Here is a 23970-nt window from a genome sequence, read left to right on the forward strand (position 1 = left end):
CTTGCTGTGATGCAAGCTGGCACACGGTGGAAAGAGAGACCCTGATGTCGGGCTCCAGGGCCTCCTCATCAAGCAGCACAGAGACAGCCTTTCACCAGCGGGGCCAGCAGCACGGTTCTGACCCAGCTGGGCTGCTCCTGTGCATATCACATATCATTCTGGATCCACACGGCCTCACTGAAGTCTTTGGTTCCTACATCAGCATGAGGTACACAGTTCTCAGGAAAGAAAACCTGGACAGACACTCAAATCAATGGTATCTACCACAATGCCCCACCAGAGTTGCAGGAACAAGAGTCCTCAGTGCACGATGCCTATTTCAGAAGATTCTAGACATTAACACTGGATGGCAATTAGAGCCCTAAATAGAACTTCTCAGGGTACTCATTTTACTAAGTTGTCAGCAACAATATTACCCTTTTCGGGGATCCTGGGGTGGCTCAGCGGTTTAGCGCCTGCCTTCAGCCCAGGACGTGATCCTGGAGTCCCGAGATCGAGTCCCACATGGAGCTCCCTGCATGGAGCCTGCTTCTCCCTCTGCCTGTGTCTCTGCTTCTCTCTCTGTGTGTCTCTCATAAATAAATAAAACCTTTAAAAAAAAAAAAACAATATTACCCTTTCCAGTCTCCCAGGGAGTTATCTGACTCAAATCCTGTTATTTGTCTCCATTCCTTGGTGAAAATATGAAAAGGTCAGTGCCTGAACTAGCTGAGGAGATCCTTGTAACTGAAGAGTGGCATACTAAATCCAATCTGAGGGAGAATTTTAAACTGAAGTGCTTCCCACCAAATCGACATGGCCCATCTGAACAGCACCAAAAGTCATTTGCATGAAGCTGTAGGTCAGGTATTGATCTCTTTAAGAATTTGGAACTTTTTTGGCAGTTTCTAAAGAATTTTCCTCTGAAGGTATTATAAATAACAGCAAAAATAGCAAAACACCAGCACTGATAAACTGCTATTTAATGGGTTCTAACTGTATTTCAGATGTCACACTAAAGATGTGTGTGTGGCCCCTCTCATCTCCTTCCTCACATTCCACAATAGAAGTATTACCACCCCTAATTTCTCAAATGGATGCTGATTAGTTTTTCCAAGGAGCCCAGAAGTAGATGTGAGTCCAGGACTGAACCCAATGCTGTAGTCCTCATTATAGCATAAGCAGCAACATGGACCACGGATAAAGCATGAACCCCAGCATGAAATATGTCCCCAGTCACTGGCCATGTGATCTGGAACAAAACTCTCAATCCTGAGCTTCTGTTTCCCCAAAATTCCATGGGCTGTATAAACTGGTCTGTCAGAGGAGAGCATAGATGGGTGTGGGCCATTGTCGGAGGCTGGGCTGGCTTGTTTATTTTCTGAACCAGCACCAGCAGCCGACCGAGAGGTCATGCAGAGGATCCCCTCAGGTGCACACTGACTATGACAGCAGGATGCACACTTGTAGAAGAATGGTTGCAACTAATTTATGGATTTCTGTTTGCAAGGCCAGTGCTCTTGAAGTTGTTCATTTCCTGGTCAGTCCCTTTGCACAAGGTGAGGAGTAGGGACAGCTATCCTCAGTTTTCTGCTGTTTTGAGTGTTTGTAATCACTGCTGCTGAATACAGCTGAGATTTCGTCACCCTTCTGGATTCTGCTGCTATTGGGTGCTGGAAACTGCTGAGAACCAAATCCAAAGGAAAAACCATAGTTATATAATATATGTGGCCTTATATATATTATACAATTTATGATAAATAATATATATCTGATATTATATGTGTGTTATCTATATGTGTATATCTATGTCTATCAGAGCCCAGTTACTAGCTGCATGTATACAAAAGTACACCATAATTTAAAATATTTATATGTAAAATCAAGGACACAGTACTACATGATTGAACTAATACAGGAAATGGACATAAAATTATCCAAAACATAAATTTAAAGGGAATATAGATTTTATTTCATCATGAGGGGAAACATGATTTCAAGAGCTTTGTCCTTCTCCAGCTCTGCCACTAGCTAGCTCTGTGAAATCTGTAAGACACAGTGAGATCTATAACAAGCGTATGGGTCAGACAATTTAAATTATAGTGTGGCAGGGCATTGATTTACACAATACAGTTCAGATATGCAATAACAATAAAGTAAAAAAATATCTCATTTGTCCACACCTAACCCCATCATTGTCAGGTTCTCATTTCAATGGTGGAAATACCATAAGGAAAAATGAAATACTTAAATTTGACAAGTCAAAGTGGTTTAATCTCAAGTTTTAAAAAGTCTCCTTCAGTGCAATAATTTTATTTGAATAAATAGTTAATTCAAACTCCCTCTCAGAGGTTTTCCCTCTTTTTAAAAATTTCAATATTCTCCCATTCCTTCTTTCTTTGGTATAGCACCGGAGTAAAGGGAATGTCTATGGTGCACCTGCTTCTTGGTAGGGCTGAGCCATCTGGTCTACCTGCTTTCTTCCCTCACTGCTCTACAGTGTACATGTCATTGGTACAGACAGGCTTCTAGGCACTCTCCACCAGTATCTGTAGAAATACAGATAGCCCTGGAGATTTAGGCTGTTATGCTGGCCCCTGCTCCTTAGTGTCCTGAATATAGTGGTCAAAATAAATCAAGAAGTAAATGTCTGAGAGAGTATGGAAAAGACAATCTTATTCCAATTACATCCATGACATCAATAACCATCTATGGTTGATGACTCAACATGTTTTATCTCCAGTCCTATTCCTTGAGCACGTGACATATGTAGCCAACTACTACTTCATATCTCTAACTGGTGTGTGAAAGACACATCAAATTGAACATATTCAACCAAATTCATCATTTAAATCCCCCCTCCAATTTGGCTTTATTTTAGTTTTCCTTAAAACAGTAAGTACATCTACTATTTGTACATCAGCTACTTGCACTAGAAATTTAGAATTCATATTTAAAAGCCTCTCTACCTCAGCCTCTATATATAATCCATCATCAGGTCCAATTATGTTAACCTCCTAATGACCTCACAGATCTGACTCCTTCCTCTCTATTTTCATTGCCACCTACTACCCAAATCCACCACTGTCTCCCAACTGGACTTCTTCAATGGCATCCTGACTGCTTTACCTGTATCCAGGTACAAAGTTGTACCTAATCAACTTTTCACCTTAGCTAGAGTGATTTTTGCTAAGTAAACAAAGTGCCAGCAGCATGCACATACACAGACACATACACACATACATACTTCTTAAAACTCTATTTGGAATTTTATTATTCTAAGATAAAGACCACAATATTGAACATGCCTCTCAGAATCCTGTCACCTGGTCCCCACTTGTTTCTGCAATTCCCTTCATACACTCTCTGAGTTCCAATGACACTGGTCCAATTTCAGCCTCTCAATCTGAAAGGCTTCTTCCTAATACAGAGCCTTTGTCTCTGCTATTCCCTCTGTCTTGAAGGCTCCTCCCTACTTAACCCTCTTTGGCTAACAAAAATTCTTCCTTCCTTTTTTAAGGTTTTATTTATTTATTTATTCATGAGAGAGAGAGAGAAAGAGAGAGAGGCAGAGACACAGGCAGAGAGAGAAGCAGGCTCTATGCAGGGAACCTGACATGGGACTCGATCCCGGGTCTCCAGGATCAGGCTCTGGGCTAAAGGATTGCTAAACCACTAAGCCTGACTTCAGCCTGACTGAATTCAGGCTGCCCAGAATTCTTCCTTCCAACCTCATCTTATCATCATATGCTCAGGGAGCCATTCTAACCTTCATGACAATGTAAAATCCCCTCCTCAAATGCACTTTTTCTCAGCAATCAGTTTACATGTATTCATATGATTCTTTGATTAATGGATATCTCTCTCACTAGATCATAAGCTTCATGAGAGCAGGAAATATATATATATATATATATCTGCTTTTGCTCACCCTTTTATCCTTGGCATTCAGAACCATGCATGGCACATAGTAAGGTACTGTCATACATATTTTTTACTTCTACTCATTGTATACATAACTGATTGAATAAAAATCCATCTAGAAATTCTTTGATGATTATATTTCTTTAAAATATAATAAATTATTGATATTTGTGGAATTAACTGTCAATGACAGAAATATTTTTATTTCAGAGATTTTTGACAGCTGTCAATGCCACCTATTAGCTCGGTAAACTTCAGAAAATCATTTAACTCAGCTGCAGCATTAAAATAATTAACACCTGTTTTCAATCACAAGGCTACAGATAAACTGTTGAATACTATACAAATGTAAGGCATTATGATTTTATTAGCAAAGTTTAAAAGCTTTCTATGCAGAAGCTGCAAAATATACGTAAAAACACATAATTAGTGTTGAAAAAAGCCTTATGATTTCCCCTCACTTTTATATAAAAGTCAATATGATGTTTAATCAAATGTTACACTCAATATTTATGGAACATTCTTTAGGTACCCAGTACCTTGCAAAAAGTATCTATCTATTTCATACCATGTACTCATTATTATAGTTCAGTTTACATGGGTGGCGCAGCTCCTTCTCCATAGATGAGGAAACTGAGCTTTTAGCAGGTAACTGCCTTATGCAAGGTCATGAGCTAGTAAGGGGTGAGCAAGGATTCCAATATCTGGTGTCTGTGACCTCAAAACACATCTATGCTTCTGGAAATTTGAAATAATTTAAGGGAGAAAAGTTTTTAATATATATATTTTTTTTATTAGAGTTCGATTTGCCCACATATAGATAGTATAACACCCAGTGCTCATCCTGTCAAGTGCCCCCTCAGTGCCCGTCACCCAGTCACCCTATCCCTCTGCCCACCTCCCCTTCCACTACCCCTTGTTAAATTTTAACAAAGGTAGCATTTTACTTTTTTTCATGAAGATCATTACTGAAACCCTAATTAGTAGCCTAGAAAGTGGCCTGTTAGAAATAATCTCACAGACCTGAGAAAAAAAGCATAGAAATAGAAATCATGAAGGAAAAGTTTAGAGACTTAGAATTTGTATATCCAGAAAACTTACCAAAGGAATAACATATTTCACAAGGATAAAAGGAGAGAGATAAGAGGAGGTAGTAGTTATAAGAAAATGTTCATGAGATAATGAAAGACTTATGTCTACAAGATTGAAAAAGTTCTCTAATTTCAAGCCTGGAGGATTTTTAGGCATGCCTCAGTAACATTTCTGATCTCTTAAGGATAAAGAGAAAAAAAATCTTAAATACCACCAAGAAAAAAAAAAATACACAGGAAGAAAAAAATCACTGGCACTTAGAACATGGGAAGTTAAACTGTAGAATTTAATCTACAGCTAGGAGCAAAGACTGCAACTGAATTCTCTACCCTATGAAGGTATAATTAGCCTTCCACAGAGGATATGCAAGATCTCAGAGTGTGGGATAGAGTCCATCTAAGGAAAATACTCAAGAACCTTAAGGCAAGCAAAGAGGAAAAATAAAAGAACAGTGAGGGATCCCTGGGTGGCGCAGCGGTTTAGCGCCTGCCTTTGGCCCAGGGCACGATCCTGGAGACCCCGGATCGAATCCCACGTCGGACTCCCGCTGCATGGAGCCTGCTTCTCCCTCTGCCTATGTCTCTGCCTCTCTCTCTCTCTCTCTCTCTCTCTCTGTGATGACTATCATAAAATAAATAAAAATTTAAAAAAATAAATAAAAGAACAGTGAGCAAATAAACCTGATTGATATGTAAATAAATCTTGGTGCAGATACACATAGAACTGAAGATAAAGTTATAAAAAATGAGGATAAATGATCTGATATTGCTCAGCAGAGCGTTAAGAAGGATGCTTGAAATAGCAGAAGAGGAAAACACCAATAGATACTAATTCTTAGCAAAATTTAGAGATTGAGAGTGAGGAAAAAATGAAAGGATTCCAAAAGTTTAATGGTAGAAAGAGGGGAAAGAAAGGTGAAAGTAAAAGTATTTTAATAATCTCATCCTAAGATGCCTTGATAGCTCAGCGGTTAAGCTCTGCTTTCAGCTCAGAGCCTGATCCTGGAGTTCAAGGGATCCATGTGGGGCTTCCTGCAGGGAGCCTGCTTCTCTCTCTGCCTGTGTCTCTGCCTGTCTCCATATCTCTCATGAATAAATAAATAAAATCTTTTTTAAAAATAGTCTCATCCTGTAGTGGGGGTGGGGGGGACTGGAGAAATAGAGCACCACACAATGAAAGCACCCTGAGTTAGGGAAATAGTTCATTCGTCAGCTAGAAGATAATCATTTAAAAAAGGTGAAAATACACTACCTCTTCCAAATTAACAAGGGCAAAGAAAAAATGAATATCAACTTAAACCAACTAAATTAACAAAAAGGAAACAAAGTAAGTAATGAAATGCAAAAACTGAAGAAATAAAGTCATGACATTGAATGTGAATACACTGAAGTATCCTATTCAAATACAGTCAACCTAGATTTCTGCTATTTGCAGAAAACACACTTGAGTGACAAAGAATGATATAAAATGAAAAGATCAGCAAATAGATACCAGACAAATGCAAACAAAAGAAAACAGATATGGCAATACTAATACCAGAGAAGGTGAAATTTAAGGTTAAAACATTATAAAGGATTGAAAGAATCATTAAGTACTGATAAAAAGCACAGTTTAGGAATTTCACTAAATCATTATAAACTCTATGTTCTAGAAACACATGGCAGCTAAGTACGTGGAGCAAAAACTACTATCTATACAATGAAAACTTGAAGAAAATGCAATCGTAACACAAGCCTTCAATACAGTTCACTCCGAACCTAATCATCAAGGGTAAGTAAGGAAAGAAGAATTTAATAACACAGTCAATAAACACGATTTAATGGACATATACAGTGGGGTACAGGAGTTGGTTTGTACCAGCTTTGGAGAGCCAATTGTGAGTATCTCTACCCCACCTCCATATTGACTGATGTCATGCTGGTAGCTAAAAACAGGCCATGGTGGCCATAGATACACATGGAAACGCAAATGCTACAGATGCTGTAAATCATCATATCCAGAGAGCTGGCTGTTAAATTTTAATCAGCACACCACTGGGTCATACATGAAAATTTACATTTAAATAGGGAATATATAGCTTTTCTCATATACTCAGGGAACATTCTGAAAAATTAATCATCTACTTGATTCAAAACCATAACAGAATTCTAAAACTGAAGATCTTTACAAACTATATTTTTCTGATCATCTGCCAATGAAACTTGAAATAAGTAATATAAAAGTGAAAGAATTACCACTGAAAATTTAGAAACATACTCCTAATAAGCATTGAATGAAAAGAGCACAATAAAAATCAGGATCATCTAGAAAGCAAGGAAAGGGAGAACCATTCATTCAGAATCTATTGGACAAATGTAAAGCTCTACTCCAAAGAAATTGTATAGTTTTAAATGCCTTTATTATTAAAGAAGAAAGAGTAAGGACAAATAATGCAAAAGGCCTAAGAACTAATCTTAAGAAATTGGAAAGAAAGAACCACAACATGAACCAAGCAATGGAAAAAGAACCGGTAATAACAAAAACTGAAACTAGTAAAACAGAAAACACAGACTAGGAAGGATTAGAAAGAAAGAAAGAAAGAAAGAAAGAAAGAAAGAAAGAAAGAAAGAAAGAAAGAAAGAAAGAAAGAAAGAAAGAAGAAAGAAAGAAAGAGAAAGAAAGAAAGAAAGAAAGAAAGCTGCAAACTGACTCTTTGGAGGGAAAAAAATAGATAATTTTTTTCATCAGGATCCTGAATTAAAAAAAAAAAAACCGAGAGAGCAAAAATAGAGCAATATTAAAATTAAGAAAAAATATAACCACAGATGTAGGAGCAATTATGATAATTTATAGAAAGTGAAAGTAAAGTGACACATTTAAAAATGCTCTTTCTGCAAAACACAAAATTTTTAAACTGATCTAAGAAGAAAAGGAAAACTCAAATATTCCAATGACCCTAAAATTGAAAAAGATATTAAAAGTCCACCATTCAAAGCAGCACAAGACCATCTGGGTTCATGGCTATGTTTTAGTCATCTTTTTAAGAACAGACAAATATTTATTTAATCTAGTCCATTCCTAGGAAGAAGATGAAAATGTCTCCAGTTAACTTTTGAAAGATGAAATTATTCTAATATCAAACCTGATAATCAAAATTTTTCTAAAAAGAAGGGAGGAAGAGAAAGAAAACTTTCTTCTAGATGTTAGCTCCATAAAGATGAGGACGTTTACACTTAAATACTATAGCCTCAGCACCCAGACCAATACATGACAGAAAGCAGGTGCTCAATAAACATCTTTTGAATGACTAATTCACCAATTTTCCTCATGGATAAAGATGCCAAAACTAAAAACAAATGTTATCAAATAGAATCTGAAAACACATCAAAATATTTATAGTATATTAACAGATACTGAAAAGATATTTGATATCCTAATGTCATAAAGCATTTTAATTAAAATCAGACATTAGGGAGAGAATGATATATAATATCAAAATTCTTTATTATTGTGAGAGTTCTAGCCAATTCAGCAAGTAAAAAAAAGTAAAATAATAAATATAAGCATCAAAAAAGAAAAAAATATAAATATATATTATTGTTGATGCATGCTCCTATACACTGAAAACCCAAATATCTTGGAGAAATTTCCATAGGAATCATGAGTGACAAAATCAAAATGCACTAAAACAACATTCCCTAAAGCAACAGCAAAAAAAACCACAAATATTCAAGAGGAAGAGAGATTTGTAAGCATGGAAAGATATATAGAAGATTATTTTGGATTATCATGTGTTAAAAAACTGAGTGAAGGAAGAAGAACAGGAAGTAAAATCCAAGTAAAATTCAAAAGCAAAAAATTGCATATGTATATACATACACACTTATGCAAAACTATGTGTCTATCTGCATTTATGCAAAATTATATATACATGTATATAGAAAACATATATAAAGAAATTAGGTTAAAATTTTATTTTTAGAGATGCCTGGGTGGCTCAGTGGTCAAGCGTCTGCCTTTGGCTCAGGTCATGATCCCAGGGTCCTGGGATTGAGTCTCACATCAGGCTCCCTGCATGGAGCCTGCTTCTCCCTCTGCCTGTGTCTCTGCCTCTCTCTGTGTTTCTCATGAATAAATGAATACAATCTTTAAAAAAATTATTTTATTAGCAAAATAGTTTTTAAAGGATTCTTTTTTTTTTATTTTTAAAGGACTGTCTTGCTTCAAAGGAAGGTACAGGATGAAATAATTCAGAGGTCATGCTTCCCAGCTACAACTGAAGGAGTTGAGAGGCAGATTAACAACACAGAGCATGAGCTCCAATGCCATCTCCTTTCAGGGCACTGCTCTAGCACCCCAGCCCACTTCCTAACCTGGTCTTTCTCTGTAACTTTCCATAGAGAATGTCCTCCAACTGCTTGGTGATTATTCAGCCATAAGGGGGAATCAGCCAACAACCACAAGTGTGTGCAATGATGCAATTTTCCACCAATGGGGCCCATTAGAGGATTGGTTTCATTCCTTCATGTTCCTGCTCAAATAACTACATGATTAACATTTCTAATTGTTTCTTTTCTCTAAGCTTTTTATAATCCCTCTGCTGCACCATTATAAAACCAGGAGTAAGGAAGACTGCTTTGAAGAGCATTTCTTCTAAAGTAGCGACCTCCCACCCCATTCATTTGTGATTTTCTGAAAAGGGTAGCTCATTAAACATTCAGATGGGTGCCCATGAGGTATACTCCATGGTTGAATGAATGGTTCAAATGTGTTCAGTGATGCTAGTATATACTCAGTATATTTTATCTTATAAAATAATAAAAATATTAGAGAATTTCAATCATCTTAAAATTAAAATAATATGTTTAATCTTACTTTTTGTTATAAACTTTGGATATAAAATATTTTAATATAAGAAGTGAATTTTTAATTATTTATTACATATCCTCTATTAGGTATTTTTTGGATCCTGGTACAGTACCAAGATTATTCTTATATTTGTTTTCACTGTGGCATTATTTAAAAAGCTCAGTTCACACAAGTCCATAAGAACAAAAGATAGAAGCATATACATTTTATGTCTTGAGATACTTAGATATTCTTAGATCTACTAATCCAAAAAGTATTAATTGTTTCATTATGCACAATCACCTTTATCTTTTCTTTTTTAGAGAGAGAGAGTGAGTGGGGCAGGGGGAGTGCCAAGGAGGAGAGACAAAGGGGGAGAGGAGAGGGACAAAGGGAGAGGGAGAGACAGCCTTAAGTGAGCTCCACTGCTCAGCATGCAGCCGGAGGTAGGGCTCCATCTCACAACCCTGGATCATGACCTGAGCAGAGATCAAGTTGGTCACTTAACACACTGAGCCACCCAGATGCCCTGTTACCTTTCTCTTTTTAAAGAAACTAAGGGCTTTGATTGTTCATCTTCAATTTTGCAGTAGTCCTTTGTGTTTTTTAAATTAATATACAACTTTGAAAACCACAAAATTATGCTCTCTCGATTAAAACTCTTCAAGCTATACTAGATTCACAACAGGCTAATCTATTTAGTAAAAATCTTTAATTAATAATTAACACTCAGTAGCACAATAGCATTCATCACCTTTAACCACCCTCCCGAAACCAAGAAAGACCTATGTGCATCACAGAGAAACTGAGTGAATCTGGAGTCATTAGTTGGCAGTTAGCACATTATAGCAAAATAAAACTTAACCACTTACAAGGTGACATGTCTTTCTAGAGACAAATATAACTTGTCTACATATTTTTTAAAAGTTTAATTTCTCCTCTAAATATGAATCTGGCCCAATTCCTTGCGAAATAATATCCAGATCATTTCACAGTAAAGACACACTTGTCCTTCCTCATATTAACAAGCAGCAACTAGTTGCACACCGAAATCACTTTTTATAGTCATAAGATTTTCCCTTTGTCCCCCGAAGAGAAAACAGACATCTCAGTCCATCCTGACCCAATACATTATTGTTAATACACGGTGAATACCCAGCTTTTCCCCCATTAGAGTATAAACTCTGTGAAATCAGAATCCTTGTCTTTCTGGATCCACGGTGTCATTGTTTCTTGATCTTTATATAGTTCCTGGAACATAGTAGGAGCTCAGTACCATGCAAGTAAGAAAAGAAGGAATGGGGAGTGGAAGAAGGAAAGAAGGAAGTCAGGAAGCAAGCAGGCACGTAATAACAAATGATAGCTTCTTGTTCCATAAGTGGTCATGATTATTATTGCTGTCACTACTCACATTTTATGGATGGACTTGTAAGTCCATTTGCTTGCATTTACAAAGACTTCATTAGTCCTTCAGACATTTTGTTGGGCTTTTGCTACTATGTAATCATATTTCCAGACTAAAGTCTCTGAAAGAAATTTACTTCTCCTTCTGTTTTATTTCTAAGTGAATCATAGGCTATTGACATTTTAAAACAAAACAACAAAAAAGTTTTTCTGAAGATATTTGAACCAAAAACAGCAAGCTATGTTTTCACGAGGAAATGGATTTCCTATTAAATGGCAAATCCCATTAAATGGCTGTTTCATAGAGTTCTCAGCAAAACAGTTTTTGTTTTGTTTTGTTTTAATTTACATGCTTAAATTTAGATCACTGAAAGTCCATTTCAGGAATGCTTTCTGAACACGGAAAGAGCATCTTCATTCAGTTGTGAAGGCCAATTTTCTTCTACTATATATTTCACTCAGCATTTTGCTCTTCTGAGCTAGAAAACCAAGCAATGACACTCTGTTACCCTTTAAAGTTTCTATTACAGTCTACATTATCATCTCAAGAGCACTATTATATTTTAGTGCTTTTCAGAAAAGTTATCATACTCAAAAAACCTGGCTATTTGTCAACATCCTCTTTCCTCTGTACCAAGATGAATCCCCCCACCCCCCACCTTTCTCACCTGGAATGTTTTCTCAGTGTTTGAAATCTTTTTAAACTGAAAAAGTTCTCCATCTTTTTTATCCCAAAAAATGGAAACGAAATATCATTAATGTCCACACCATCCTATCCTTCACCCATGGCAGGTATCACTAATTGATTATGGCAAATCCAGAGCCTAGATTTGAACACAGAGTTCACACCAACCTGGGTGTCCAAGGAACAACTAATTAGCCTGTTTATGTGAGATAAAATTTGTTTTGCCAGAGTTGGTCTAGAAACTACCTGAAAGCAGTTAGGGTAATTAGATACATTGAGATCCATTTCAGTTCTATTGTTCATTCTTATCTACAGATCATTTTACTCCCACCCCCAAATTTAGGACAACTCAAGCAATCTTTCCTACTCTAAAATAATAAAATTTCAACATTTGCCATGCCGTTATCAGCAATCAAGTAAGGTAGTAACACCTGGTATAGGCTTAAGTAGTAGTAATTGTGTGTCCTAGGCAAAGATTGCAGGGGTCTCTTTAGATCTTTTTTAAACCAGGAAAAAGTAAGTATGTGAGAAGTTGGTAAGATGCATGTTATTGGAAAAAGTTGGTCTTGGGCAAAAAAGAATTGAAAGGAGATCCCAAGAAGAAAGGGAGAGAGTCTGGAGCTAACCCTACCCATCTAGGCTGATAAAACATAAGACAAGAAAGGAATGAATGCTGCTGCAGCATGGGAGGCCCAGAGTGTGAAAGAAGGTCTGGCCATAATCATCTAGTCCAAACCTACCATATTTTACCTCAAGATTTCATTTAGTGGTACAGTGTGTTTTTATAATTGAAGCGATATAATAGAGATGCCTCCCGATTATGAAGTAAATTGGAAGAGGGAGTGGGTAATTATTTGGGTTGATAAACTTCAGAGCTCAAACTCAAGCACTAATCACACATCCCCACCATTTTCCATGTGGAAGTGCAAGAAAGTACCATTGTTTATATATTAATATTTTTAGTAGGCAAAATTTTACTAATTTACATGTTTAAAATGATTAAATGCTCTCTATTGATAAATACTCTTTATTGAATACTCTTTATAGACTATTTGGGTAGCAGAAATTAACTTCTATGAATATCTTTCTTTTCTTCAGCCCCCAAGATCAATGGTCAAAGCTGTTCTAAGAGTTCTAATACTGAAGTAAAGCATTGTTTTTTCTGGTACAGAGGGATGGCCTTCCTAGCCTATGGAAGCCATCATCTCACTGCTTTCTTTTTTTGTTTTGTTTTGTTTTGTTTTTTGTTTTTTGTTTTTCATCTCAGTGCTTTCTGCAGTGATGAAAAGGAGTCTGTCCTGAGCCATGCACATCACTTACCTGGACCCCATTACAGGCATATCTGTATGGCAGTATAATTTGAGGTTTGGCCTCATTTGTAAAATTTGTTTTTATGCAAAACTGGGAATTAAATATGTGAACTTGTTCTCATATGAATGTCATTTCTTGGAGCTCAGTTGAGGTACATTGTTTTTCCTATTCTTCTGGAAATAATAATTCAGCTTCCAGCTACCTTAATATTATATAAAGTCCTGGTTTAAAAAATAAATAAATAATCCTGCCCTGAGATCCTGAGATCCATTCTGACTCATACTTCATAGAGATCCCTAACTAGTGCTAAAAGCATAATATGATTTTTATAAAGGTGGGGATGTACCTCAGCATAAAATAAAATATGGGATTAGCAGAAGGAAGCCAGAGTTGTTTATTAAGGTTCAAAATCTTCCCCATATTTTTCTGTTTTGCTAAATATAGAGCTGATGAATCATATGAATGGTTGTGCTCTGTGTTCTTCTCCCCAGCTCCAAGCTCTTTTCCTTTTGGAAGAGGGCAGCTTGATATGTGGCACACTGTCTCAGCTGGTTTTCAGTCCTCTAGTCTCCCATCAAAGCAGGAGAAGTCTAGAAGCTGTTACCAATTTTTCTCTGGTCCAACTGGAGACACAATTTCAGAAGACAATGAAACAGTTTCCATCAGTCAGAATTCCCCAAAGAAGCAGAAAGCAGAGTAACATTTATTTATGGATATATAGATATACAGATAGAGATTTTATATATATATATAAAAATATATATGATATATAAATAAGATATATATGTATATATATATGTGTGTGTGTTATATATTTGTTTCAAGAAAACTGGCTTACGCAAATGTGGGAGCTGGCAAGTCCAAAATTCCTAGGGCAGGTAGTAAGATAGAAATTCAGGAAACAGTTTGTCTTTAGTCCAAAATCTACAGGGCAGACCACCAGGCTGGAAACTCAGATGGGATTTCTATGTTACAGCCTTGGGACAAAATTCCTTCTTCTCCTTAAAAGCTCAGTTTCTTTTTTTTTTTTTTTAATAAATTTATTTTTTATTGGTATTCAATTTGTCAACATACAGAATAATACCCAGTGCTCATCCTGTCAAGTGCCTCCCTCAGTGCCCACCACCCAGTCACCCCCATCCCCCGCCCACCTCCCCTTCCACCACCTCTAGTTCGTTTCCCAGAGTTAGGAGTCTTTCATGTTCTGTCTCCCTTTCTGGTATTTCCCACTTATTTTTTCTCCTTTCCTCTTTATTCCCTTTCACTATTTTTTATATTCCCCAAATGAATGAGACCATATAACTTTTGTCCTTCTCTGATTGACTTATTTCACTCAGCATAATACCGTCCAGTTCCATCCACGTTGAAGCAAATGGTGGGTATTTGTCGTTTCTAATGGATGAGGAATATTCCATTGTATACATAAACCACATCTTCTTTATCCATTCATCTTTTGATGGACACCGAGGCTCCTTTCACAGTTTGGCTATTGTGGACATTGCTGCTATAAACATCGGGGTGCAAAAGCTCAGTTTCTGTACCAAAGGTATTCAACTGATTATATAAGTGCCACTCACATTGTCAAGGGCAATCTCTTTCATCTAAAATCAATTGCAACTGTAGGTGTTAATCACATCTACAAAATACCTTCACAACAGTATCTAGGCTAGTGTTTGACTAAACATCTGGGCACAGAAGCCTAACCAAGTTGACAATTGAAATTAACCATCATGCAGCAGTCCTAGTGATGTCTCAAAGTGTTGATCTTCTTCTTTTCTTTTAATTTATTTATTCATGAAAGACACAGAGAGAGAGAGAGAGAGAGAAACAGAGAGAGAGAAAGAGAGAGAGAGAGAAGCAGGCTCCATGCAGGGAGCCCGATGTGGGATTTGATCCCAGGAATCTAGGATCATGCCCTGGGCCGAAGGCAGGTGCTAAACCACTGAGCCACCCAGGGATCCCCTTGTTGATCTTCTGTAAGTTAATTTTTTTACATATTATTCTATCAGATTAATAAATATGTGATTTTTCTTGTTCTAAAATAAATTCAAGTAATGTCAAAATGATTGCTTCATACAATGCACAGACCCTTTAGAAGTAGAGGGGAAAACTGTGTCACAAGCCTTAGAGCTGTTTAAAGATAAAAGAAAAGCTCTAAGATATTGCAAGCTCTTTAAATATAGAAATAAATTGGAATTGGAAAGTATTCCAAGGGTAGATACTGTTATTATCTCAGAAGTATATAACTTCTGGAATTAAAGCAACATAGCTGAACTCAACACACATGCAAGACATGCTACACCACAATCTGGAAGGTTTTTTCCTTTTACAGGAAAGGGAAGTACAACCTTTTTTTAGGAGTTTATGTTCTCTGTGATTGCTTTCATTTCAACAAATAAGATCGAGAAGAAAATTAAGTTGTTTTATTATTGCCAAAAATTCAACAATAAACAGACAAATGTGGAACTGATTTAATTTATGACACCATAAATTCAACATCCTATTGTTCTAAAAGTGCCTTTCATTTATTCACTAGTGTTGTTATTCCACATAATTGCATCCCCGCTATGTCCCAGGCTCTTTACTGTTTACTGGCAATGCAGTCATTTCCAGCATCGTGGCAGTGACCCTCAGAAGGAATTACTTGTGTTTATAAAATACCTGTGAGGCAGAAAGATAACATTTTTTGTTGTGCATAAGTGCATAAACATTGCCTGAGTACCGCCACCTGCCAGAGAGGTGCATCAGCCAAGCTGAGTCAACAACGTTTGTGTATGCTTAGTATCTCTTTTTAAAGTTTGCCTACCTCCCAACACATTTCCCACCCATGCTCCCAAATCCATCATTTTATGTTTTTTTTTTTTTTCTGGATCCTTTGAGTTTTTCCCCAACATAGCATGGATCATCACTTATTTGTTTGTATCTGTTTCTTGTTCATCATTATATGCCCTATTCTTGGCCCAACGCCTAGAAAAGGAAAAGAGATGAATAGTTATTTGTTGAGTGAATGAACAAATGGTAGCTCACAATTATATGAACTCTGAAACCTGCCCTGGGTCAGGGGATGAGAGAAATATAGTTTACTCCCTGACCAAACAGGCATTCCCAACCATGGGCTGTCTACAGTACTATCTTTGAAAAAGACACATCTTTGAGCAGCCTGGGTGGCTCAACGGTTTAGCGTGGCCTTCGGCCCAGGGCCTAATCCTAGGGACCTGTGATCAAGTCCCACATCGGGCTCCCTGCATGGAGCCTGCTTCTCCCTCTGCCTGTGTCTCTGCCTCTCTCTCTCTCTCTCTCTTTCTCTCTCTCTCTGTGTCTCTCATGAATAAATAAACAAAATCTAAAAAAAAAAAAAAGATACATCTTTAAGAATAGAAAACCCATAAATGGACTCACAGCTATATGGTCAATTAATCTTCAATGAAGCAGGAAAGAATACCCAAAGGGAAAAAAGATAGTCTTATCAACAAATGCTGTTGGGAAAATTGGACAGCAACAAGCAAAAATGAAACTGGACCACTTCATTACATGATACACAAAAATTAACTCAAAATGGATGAGAGACCTAAATATAAGACAGGAATCCATCAAATCCTAGAGGTCAACACAGGCAGCAACCTCTTTGACCTCAGCCATAGCAATTTCTTACTAGACACATCTCCTGAGACAAGGGAAACAAAAGCAAAAATGAACTTCATTTGCTACTGGGACTTCATCAAGATAAAAAGTTTCTGAAAAATAAAGGAAACAATCAACAAATCTAAAAGGCAACCAATAAACTGAGAGAAAATATCTGCAAATGACTTATTGGTTAAAGAATTAGTATCCAAAGTCTATAAATTCAACACCCCAAAACAAATAATCCAGTTAAGAAATAGGCAGAAGACATGGGTAGACATTTTTCCAAAGAAGACATACAGATGACCCACAGACACATGGAAAAATGCTCAACATCACTCATCATCAGGGAAAAAACAAATCAAATTGCAATGAGATACCACCTCACACCTGTCAGAATGGCTAAAATTAACAACACAGGAAACAAGAGGTGTTGTCGAGGATGTGGAGAAAGAGGAACCCTCTTACACTGTTGGTAGGAATGCAAACTGGTACAACCACTCTGGAAAACAGTTCCTCAAAAAGTTAAGAATAGAGCTACCCTATGATCCCGCAAATGCACTACTAGATATTTACCCAAAGGATACAGAAATAGTGAAACAAAGGGGCACATGCACCCTGATGTTTATAGCAGCATTATCAACAATAGTCAAATTATGAAAAGAGTCCAAATGTCCGTCAACTGATGAATAGATTAAAAAAAAAAAAAAAAGATGTAGAGGCACCTGGGTGGCTCAGTGTCTGTCTGCCTTTGGCTCAGGTCATGATCCTGGGGTCCTGGGATTGAGTCCTGTATCAGGCTCCCCGCAGGGAACCTACTTCTCCCTCTACCTATGTCTCTGCCCCTCTCTCTATGTCTCTCATGAATAAATAAAGAAAATCTTTTTTTAAAAAAAAGAAGTGGTATATATAAACAATGGAATATTACTCAGCCATAAAAAAGAATGAAATCTTGCCATTTGCAATGACATGGATGGAACTAGAGTGTATTACGCTAAGCAAAATAAGTCAGTCAAAGACAAATACTATATGATTTCATTCATATGTGGAATTTAAGAAACAAAACAGATGAACATGAAGGAAAGAAAATAAAAAGAGAGAGAGAGAGGGAAACCATAAGAGAGACTCAAACTACAGAGAACAAACAGGGTTTCTGGAGGTGGGGGGGATGGGCTAAATGAGAGATAGGGATTAAGGAAGACTTGTGATGAGCACTGGCTGTTAAATGTAAGTGATGAATTACTGAATTCTACTCCTGAAACTAATATTACACTACATGTTAACTAACTAGAATGTAAATAAAAACTTAAAACAGTTTAAAAAAAAAGATACCATACCCTTGAAATGCAAGAACAATGGGGACCCTCTCTTAACCTGAGAGAATCAAGCTCTAGTGCCCTGAAGCATCTACTGTATGTCGGAAATTAACTTCTCTCATCTGCATCTAGAATGTTCTGAGTCATCCTTAGGAACACAGCAAATATAGTCACCCAAATCATGTTCTGTGCTCAGCTGAGAAAGGCTGAGTGGCGGTATGCCCATGCCTGAGTGGCAAGTCTTCCATACTGTATAATTGCAATTACTCTGAGTAATTATAAATACTTATTCTTCATTATTGGTTAGTTCCCTCCATTCCCCCTATCCTAATTAATGCTGACCAGTTTATATTGGTGGCAGGAACCAATACTTTAACCTTGTTATTTTTTTTAATAAATTTATTTTTTATTGGTGTTCAATTTGCCAACATACAGAATAACACCCAGTGCTCATCCCGTCAAGTGCCCCCCTCAGTGCCCGTCACCCATTCACCCCCACCCCCCGCCCTTATCCCCTTCCACTACCCCTAGTTCGTTTCCCAGAGTCAGGAGTCTTCATGTTCTGTCTTCCTTTCTGATATTTCCCACACATTTCCTCTCCCTTCCCTTATATTCCCTTTCACTATTATTTATGTTCTCATTCATTTGGGGAATATAAATAACCTTGTTATTTTAACGCATCACTATTAGGTAATACTTCCAGTCCTGTTTGTCAACTTTTGTACTGCATCATCATAGGGCCCTAGGCACAGGGAGTTCCATACTTTTGGTCCCTGTGTTCCTCATGTAGTTTCTGCTATTTCTCAGTAGACCATAGATCACAGTCAGTGCCAAGAATTTCAGGAGGTTGGGGCAGGGAACCTAGAACTCCACTGTCAAGTCTGGTGCAGAGCAACCAGCAATAGGAGCTAATCCAGGGACAGCCTGAACACCAGGTGGAGGAGGGAGTGAGCAGGGCTGAGAATTCCCGTGCAGTGGATGCCTGCTGGCCTGCTGACTCACCATCTTATTTCCCTCTCATCATTCTCTGGAGAAAAACAGGACTCCCTCTCCCTACGTTTTGCTGTTCTTGGTAGGAGCTCAAACCTCAAAGCAGCTGGTACAAGAAGGTGAAAACAAGGATTTTTGATCACTTTATCTGAAGCCTTGATATAAGGAGAAGAGAGCCTACCTCCTTCTGTTCCTGTGAAACAAAATTTGGCTCAGCAGTTTGCTTAATCAGAATACATCTTGGCTATTTTTTTCAGCTATTTTACCACTTTAAGTCTGCCAACCATTCTTTTAAGACAGATATGACAGGAACAGAGCAACCTGTACATCTCTCCAATAATGATAAGTAGAAAATTATTATAGATAAAGGAGAGGCATGCTTTTCATGTATCCTTATTGTGCTACTGAATCTCTAAAGTTCAGACCCTCATCTAAAATTTCAAGTAGTCTATATAATAGCCTAAAATGGTTTCCTAATGTCCCTTGTGGGGAATAAGTGATACTGATAAATAAAACAAGTCATTTAGTTCAGTTAGGGTTTTTCTTTGTGCATGAAAGATGCTTGCTATCACTTGATAGGTTTAAAAAGAAAAGATCAGCCCTATACAGACTACTCCCTTCCTGAAAGACCTAAGCCAGCTCCGGGTGTGTTGTCCAGACCAAGAAATTTCCCAGATAGCATAAGTCGCTAAGGAAAATGAGATAGAGCATACTTCCATGCTGCTGCTGCTTTTCTTTTTTTAAGATTTAATTAATTTATTTAACAGAGGTTGAGAGCGAGAGAAAGAAAGAGCGCACAAGTAGGGGAAGCAGCAGGCAGAGGGAGAAGGAGAAGCAGGCTCCTCACTGAGCAGGGAACACAACACTGGGCTCGATCCCAGGAGCCTGGGATCATGACCTGAGCAGAAGGCAAATGTTTAAACAACCAAGCCACCCAAGCGTCCCTCTTCTAAGCATTTTACATTTATCAATCCATTTAATCCTGATAAAAACCCCAAGCAAGAAATGCCAATATTAATATCATTTTAAATATTAGGAAACTAAGGCAGCAAGGGATAAGTAACCGTCAGTCACCCAATAAGTACGTGGAAACAAAACTGAAATAAAAACAGTTGTGTGAAAACAGTACCTCTTGTCACTAAGTTTTGTTTCCATTACCACTTAATTAAAACTTGGCACAGGGAAATTTTCATTTGCTAAAAAAAAAAAAAAGAAAAGAAAAAAGAAAAAGAGAAAGAAAAGAAAAGAAGAAAAAAGAAAAAAGAAAAGAAAGAAAAGAAAAAAAAGAAAAGAAAAGAAAGAAAAGAAAAGAAGAAAAAAGAAAAAAGAAAAGAAAAGAAAAGAAAGAAAAGAAAAGAAAAAAGAAAAGAAAAGAAAAGAAAGAAAAGAAAAAAAAAGAAAAGAAAAGAAAAGAAAAGAAAAAAAAAGAAAAGAAAAGAAAAGAAAAACCCTCCTTGCCTTGGGCCAGACCTCCCCTCCTAGCTATTAGCAGCCTGCATGTTATAACACATGGTGCCTCCTCCTGCTGAAGAAGTTAAATTGAGGCCAGTTCTCATTGAATATTCATGCTGCGGATAGAGAACCCCAATCTGTTTGTGTGGATTCTGTCATCCGTGGGGATATTTCTGCATCAGAAACAGAATAACGGAGACTTCTGAGATCCCCAAGTGTCTCCTAAATGGTCATTCTAGCCATTCTCATCTCCCTGCCCCAGAACTTATTAAGGAACCAAGTGTCTGGTTCATTCAAAGGGCCATCCTCTTCTTGCCCACTGTAGCCCTCCACAGTGCTTAGCAAGGACGACTGCTTCCAGGGGGCCTTGCCCTGAACATTTCAAAAGAGCAGTAGTTTTTAAACACAGTTACATACCGCTTCCCTAGTATCTTGTGCAACTATCTTGTGCATTTTAAGTGAGCCTCTTACCTAAACCATACCCATACAGACCTCTGTCTCCAAAATAAAATTTGCCACATTTTAAAGCCTAGGCAAATTCGAGGTAACAAATGGCCTCAAATGGCCAAATGGAACAAACAATAAGTTTCTCAGTTTGTGTTTCAGCTCCCGAGTTAGCTCCCCAAATGATGAAACTAATTTAATCAATGGTTTGTTGAAGCAGTGGCCCATTTGGTGCTGGAAACAGGAAACAGCGCACATCATTTCTGTCCCTGCCACCATCCCCCTCTGCCCTTGAACCTCAGGATGGGAGCATCTCATAGACAACGCCCTTTGGGTTTGAGAAACAGAGCAGGTCAGAGAATTCTCAGACTAAACTTCAGTACATGGTTTATTGTAGGGACCAATCGGTATAAGTCTGAGAGGACATAGTACAGAGAAGTCAGGATGATCAGAGGCTTCACAACACAATGAGCCCCGTAATCAATGACAGCTAACTTTGGTTGAACATTCTTCTCTGGCCAGGCAACTTTCTAAATGGTTTACACGTTTTTACTCATCTATCTTCACAGGGAAATGATGAAATAGGTACTATTCTTATTATCTGTGTTTTACATGTGAGAATCCTGAAGCACAGAGAAGTAAAGTGCCTGGCCGAAGTCACACAGCTAGTTAGAGGCTAAGTCAAACATTTGGATCCAAGCCTTCCAGCTTCAGAACCCCTGAGCTGAACCACTCTATTCCAACTGTTTCTCAGAATAGAAGCTTAAAGCTGACTGTTTTCTTCTTCCTGGCCTCAGAGCTAAAGAAAGAAATGGTCAGAAAATTACCTGAGGGTTGGGATCCCTGGGTGGCGCAGCAGTTTGGCGCCTGCCTTTGGCCCCAGAGCGCGATCCTGGAGACTCGGGATCAAATCCCACGTCGGGCTCCCGGTGCATGGAGCCTGCTTCTCCCTCTGCCTATGTCTCTGCCTCTCTCTCTGTGTGTGACTATCAATAATAATAATAATTTTAAAAAAAATATATATATATATATAAAAAGAAAATTACCTGAGGGTTCATGGAGAGGGTGGATTGCAGACAACCCTGGGTTTGGGTTTTTCATTTGTTTTTGGAGGGGGACTGGGAAAAAAATACTTCTTATAATAATTATTATAATGTTTGTCTAGCAGAGAACCTTTGGACACATTTATCTGACTTTCCAGGGCAGGAGTAAACAACAATTAAGGCTCCCATTTATACTTACAGTTATGATGATTTAAGAATCCAGTGAATACCAAAAGCAATTGGTCACAAATGATACACAGAGCAGCAAACCTGGAGGGTGAAGGATTCCTGAACCCATTTAATCCCACTACATCCAATCAGTATGGATTTGTTGATAGAAACATTCTGGTTTCACCCTTTTCAGTATTCTTGATATTTGCTTAGACCCAAGGAACAGGCAGAAATTTCACTGTAATCTACAAAAGCAATCAAGTCAGTGGCTATCTCCACTGCAGAGTTTCAAAGTAACCAATGCCATTTCTCTTTGGAAAGCTGGGATGATTCTGGAGCTTCCAGAGCCTAGATTATAAGCCAGAATATAAGGAGAGACTGAGCCTTATTTACCTTGCTCACTTACATGTTGCAGGTGCCTAGAAACATGCCCAGCAGAGAGTAGGCACTGAATACGCTGAGTAAAAGTCAGTCCGTGAATGAGTTAGGACAATGGAGTTCTCTGTGTCTGGTTCCATTCCTGGTTTGAGGGAAACAGGTAGCACCCTTGTGCAATTTTTTTTCTAGAATTCCTTCTGTGGAATTTATGTTATGAAAGCATAACAGACAAGGGAAATCGTTGCTCAAACTTATACCTCCAAGACTATTTCAGCAGCCCCAGGACTTACTGACTATAATATCAGTATTTGATCAGTGGTTGAAGATGAGAGGTCCATCCACCCAAAGAATGTACCTCAAACTCATTTGCAAAGTCATGCAGTATAATGATTAAGAATTTGATCTTTGGGGTCAGATGTAATTTCAGATCTGAGTTCCACCATTAATAAGCTGCATTCTAAATGTCTCTTAACCTCTGTTCCCTTGTGTTTAAAATCGAGGTATTTTTTTAATGCCTCCAAGGGTTGTCGTAAGAATTATATGAGAACAAGAGGGCTAGCAGAATGCCTGGCTATAAGGAAATGCTGAATGGTGGAAGGGGAGAAGAGCGGGGGGTGGGAGTGAATGGGTGACGGGCACTGGGGGTTATTCTGTATGTTAGTAAATTGAACACCAATAAAAATAAATAAATAAATAAATAAAATAAAAAAAAAAAAAAAGAAAAGGGTGGAGTGAAAACATGGTGAATACCCCTTCATTCTCAGGTTCATTCTCATATAATATTTTTATCACTAAAAGCACACGGGTTAGATGATTACCAATTTTTCTTTTAAACATTCTGTGTCCTCCACAGGTCATTGAACTCTCAGAAAAGAATTATGATATCTTCTAGCAATGTGCCAAGTGAACCCTGGCAAGAGAAGAGCTCATCACCATACCATTGGGAAGTCAGCTGTGTTATGCTCATAAAGAGAATACATTTCACTAAATGAAAGAATGGATGTGGTTTCCAGAAATATTTAGTTTGTTTTTAAGCCAGGAATAGTCATTTCTATTATTCTCAGACTGCCTTTCCAAATAGTTTTAATGACAAGAGCTCTTGACTTTTCTATACCTTGAAGACTCTGATCTAGTGTGTTATCCTAGTATCAACACATTCAGGAGCCTCTTGTACTTTGTGTCCCACTCAGGAATTTTGTTTCCTGTGCTAAGGGGATCTTAGTCACAGAAAATATCTATGCCTATATGGTGATATAAGTCATAAAATATAAAAGATGTGTTGCAGATAAAAATAGTTAATTAGCTTAAAAAGATTATTGCACACACAAGGAAT

At 37.6% G+C, this 23970-nt stretch overlaps 1 protein-coding gene and 1 long non-coding RNA gene across 6 annotated transcripts in view; one reads left to right on the forward strand and one right to left on the reverse strand.

The window, feature by feature from the left end:
• Positions 1-23970, reverse strand: part of ANKRD1 (ankyrin repeat domain 1) — a 524644-nt gene that overhangs the window by 298595 nt on the left and 202079 nt on the right. The window lies entirely within an intron of this gene.
• Positions 706-23639, forward strand: LOC112672038 (uncharacterized). Its single transcript, XR_007406894.1, has 3 exons — positions 706-846; positions 6647-6765; positions 23491-23639. It is a non-coding gene; the product is annotated as an uncharacterized LOC112672038 (long non-coding RNA).

This window comes from Canis lupus, chromosome 28 (assembly GCF_003254725.2).
Source record: "Canis lupus dingo isolate Sandy chromosome 28, ASM325472v2, whole genome shotgun sequence".
In the NCBI taxonomy this organism is placed as follows: domain Eukaryota; kingdom Metazoa; phylum Chordata; class Mammalia; order Carnivora; family Canidae; genus Canis; species Canis lupus.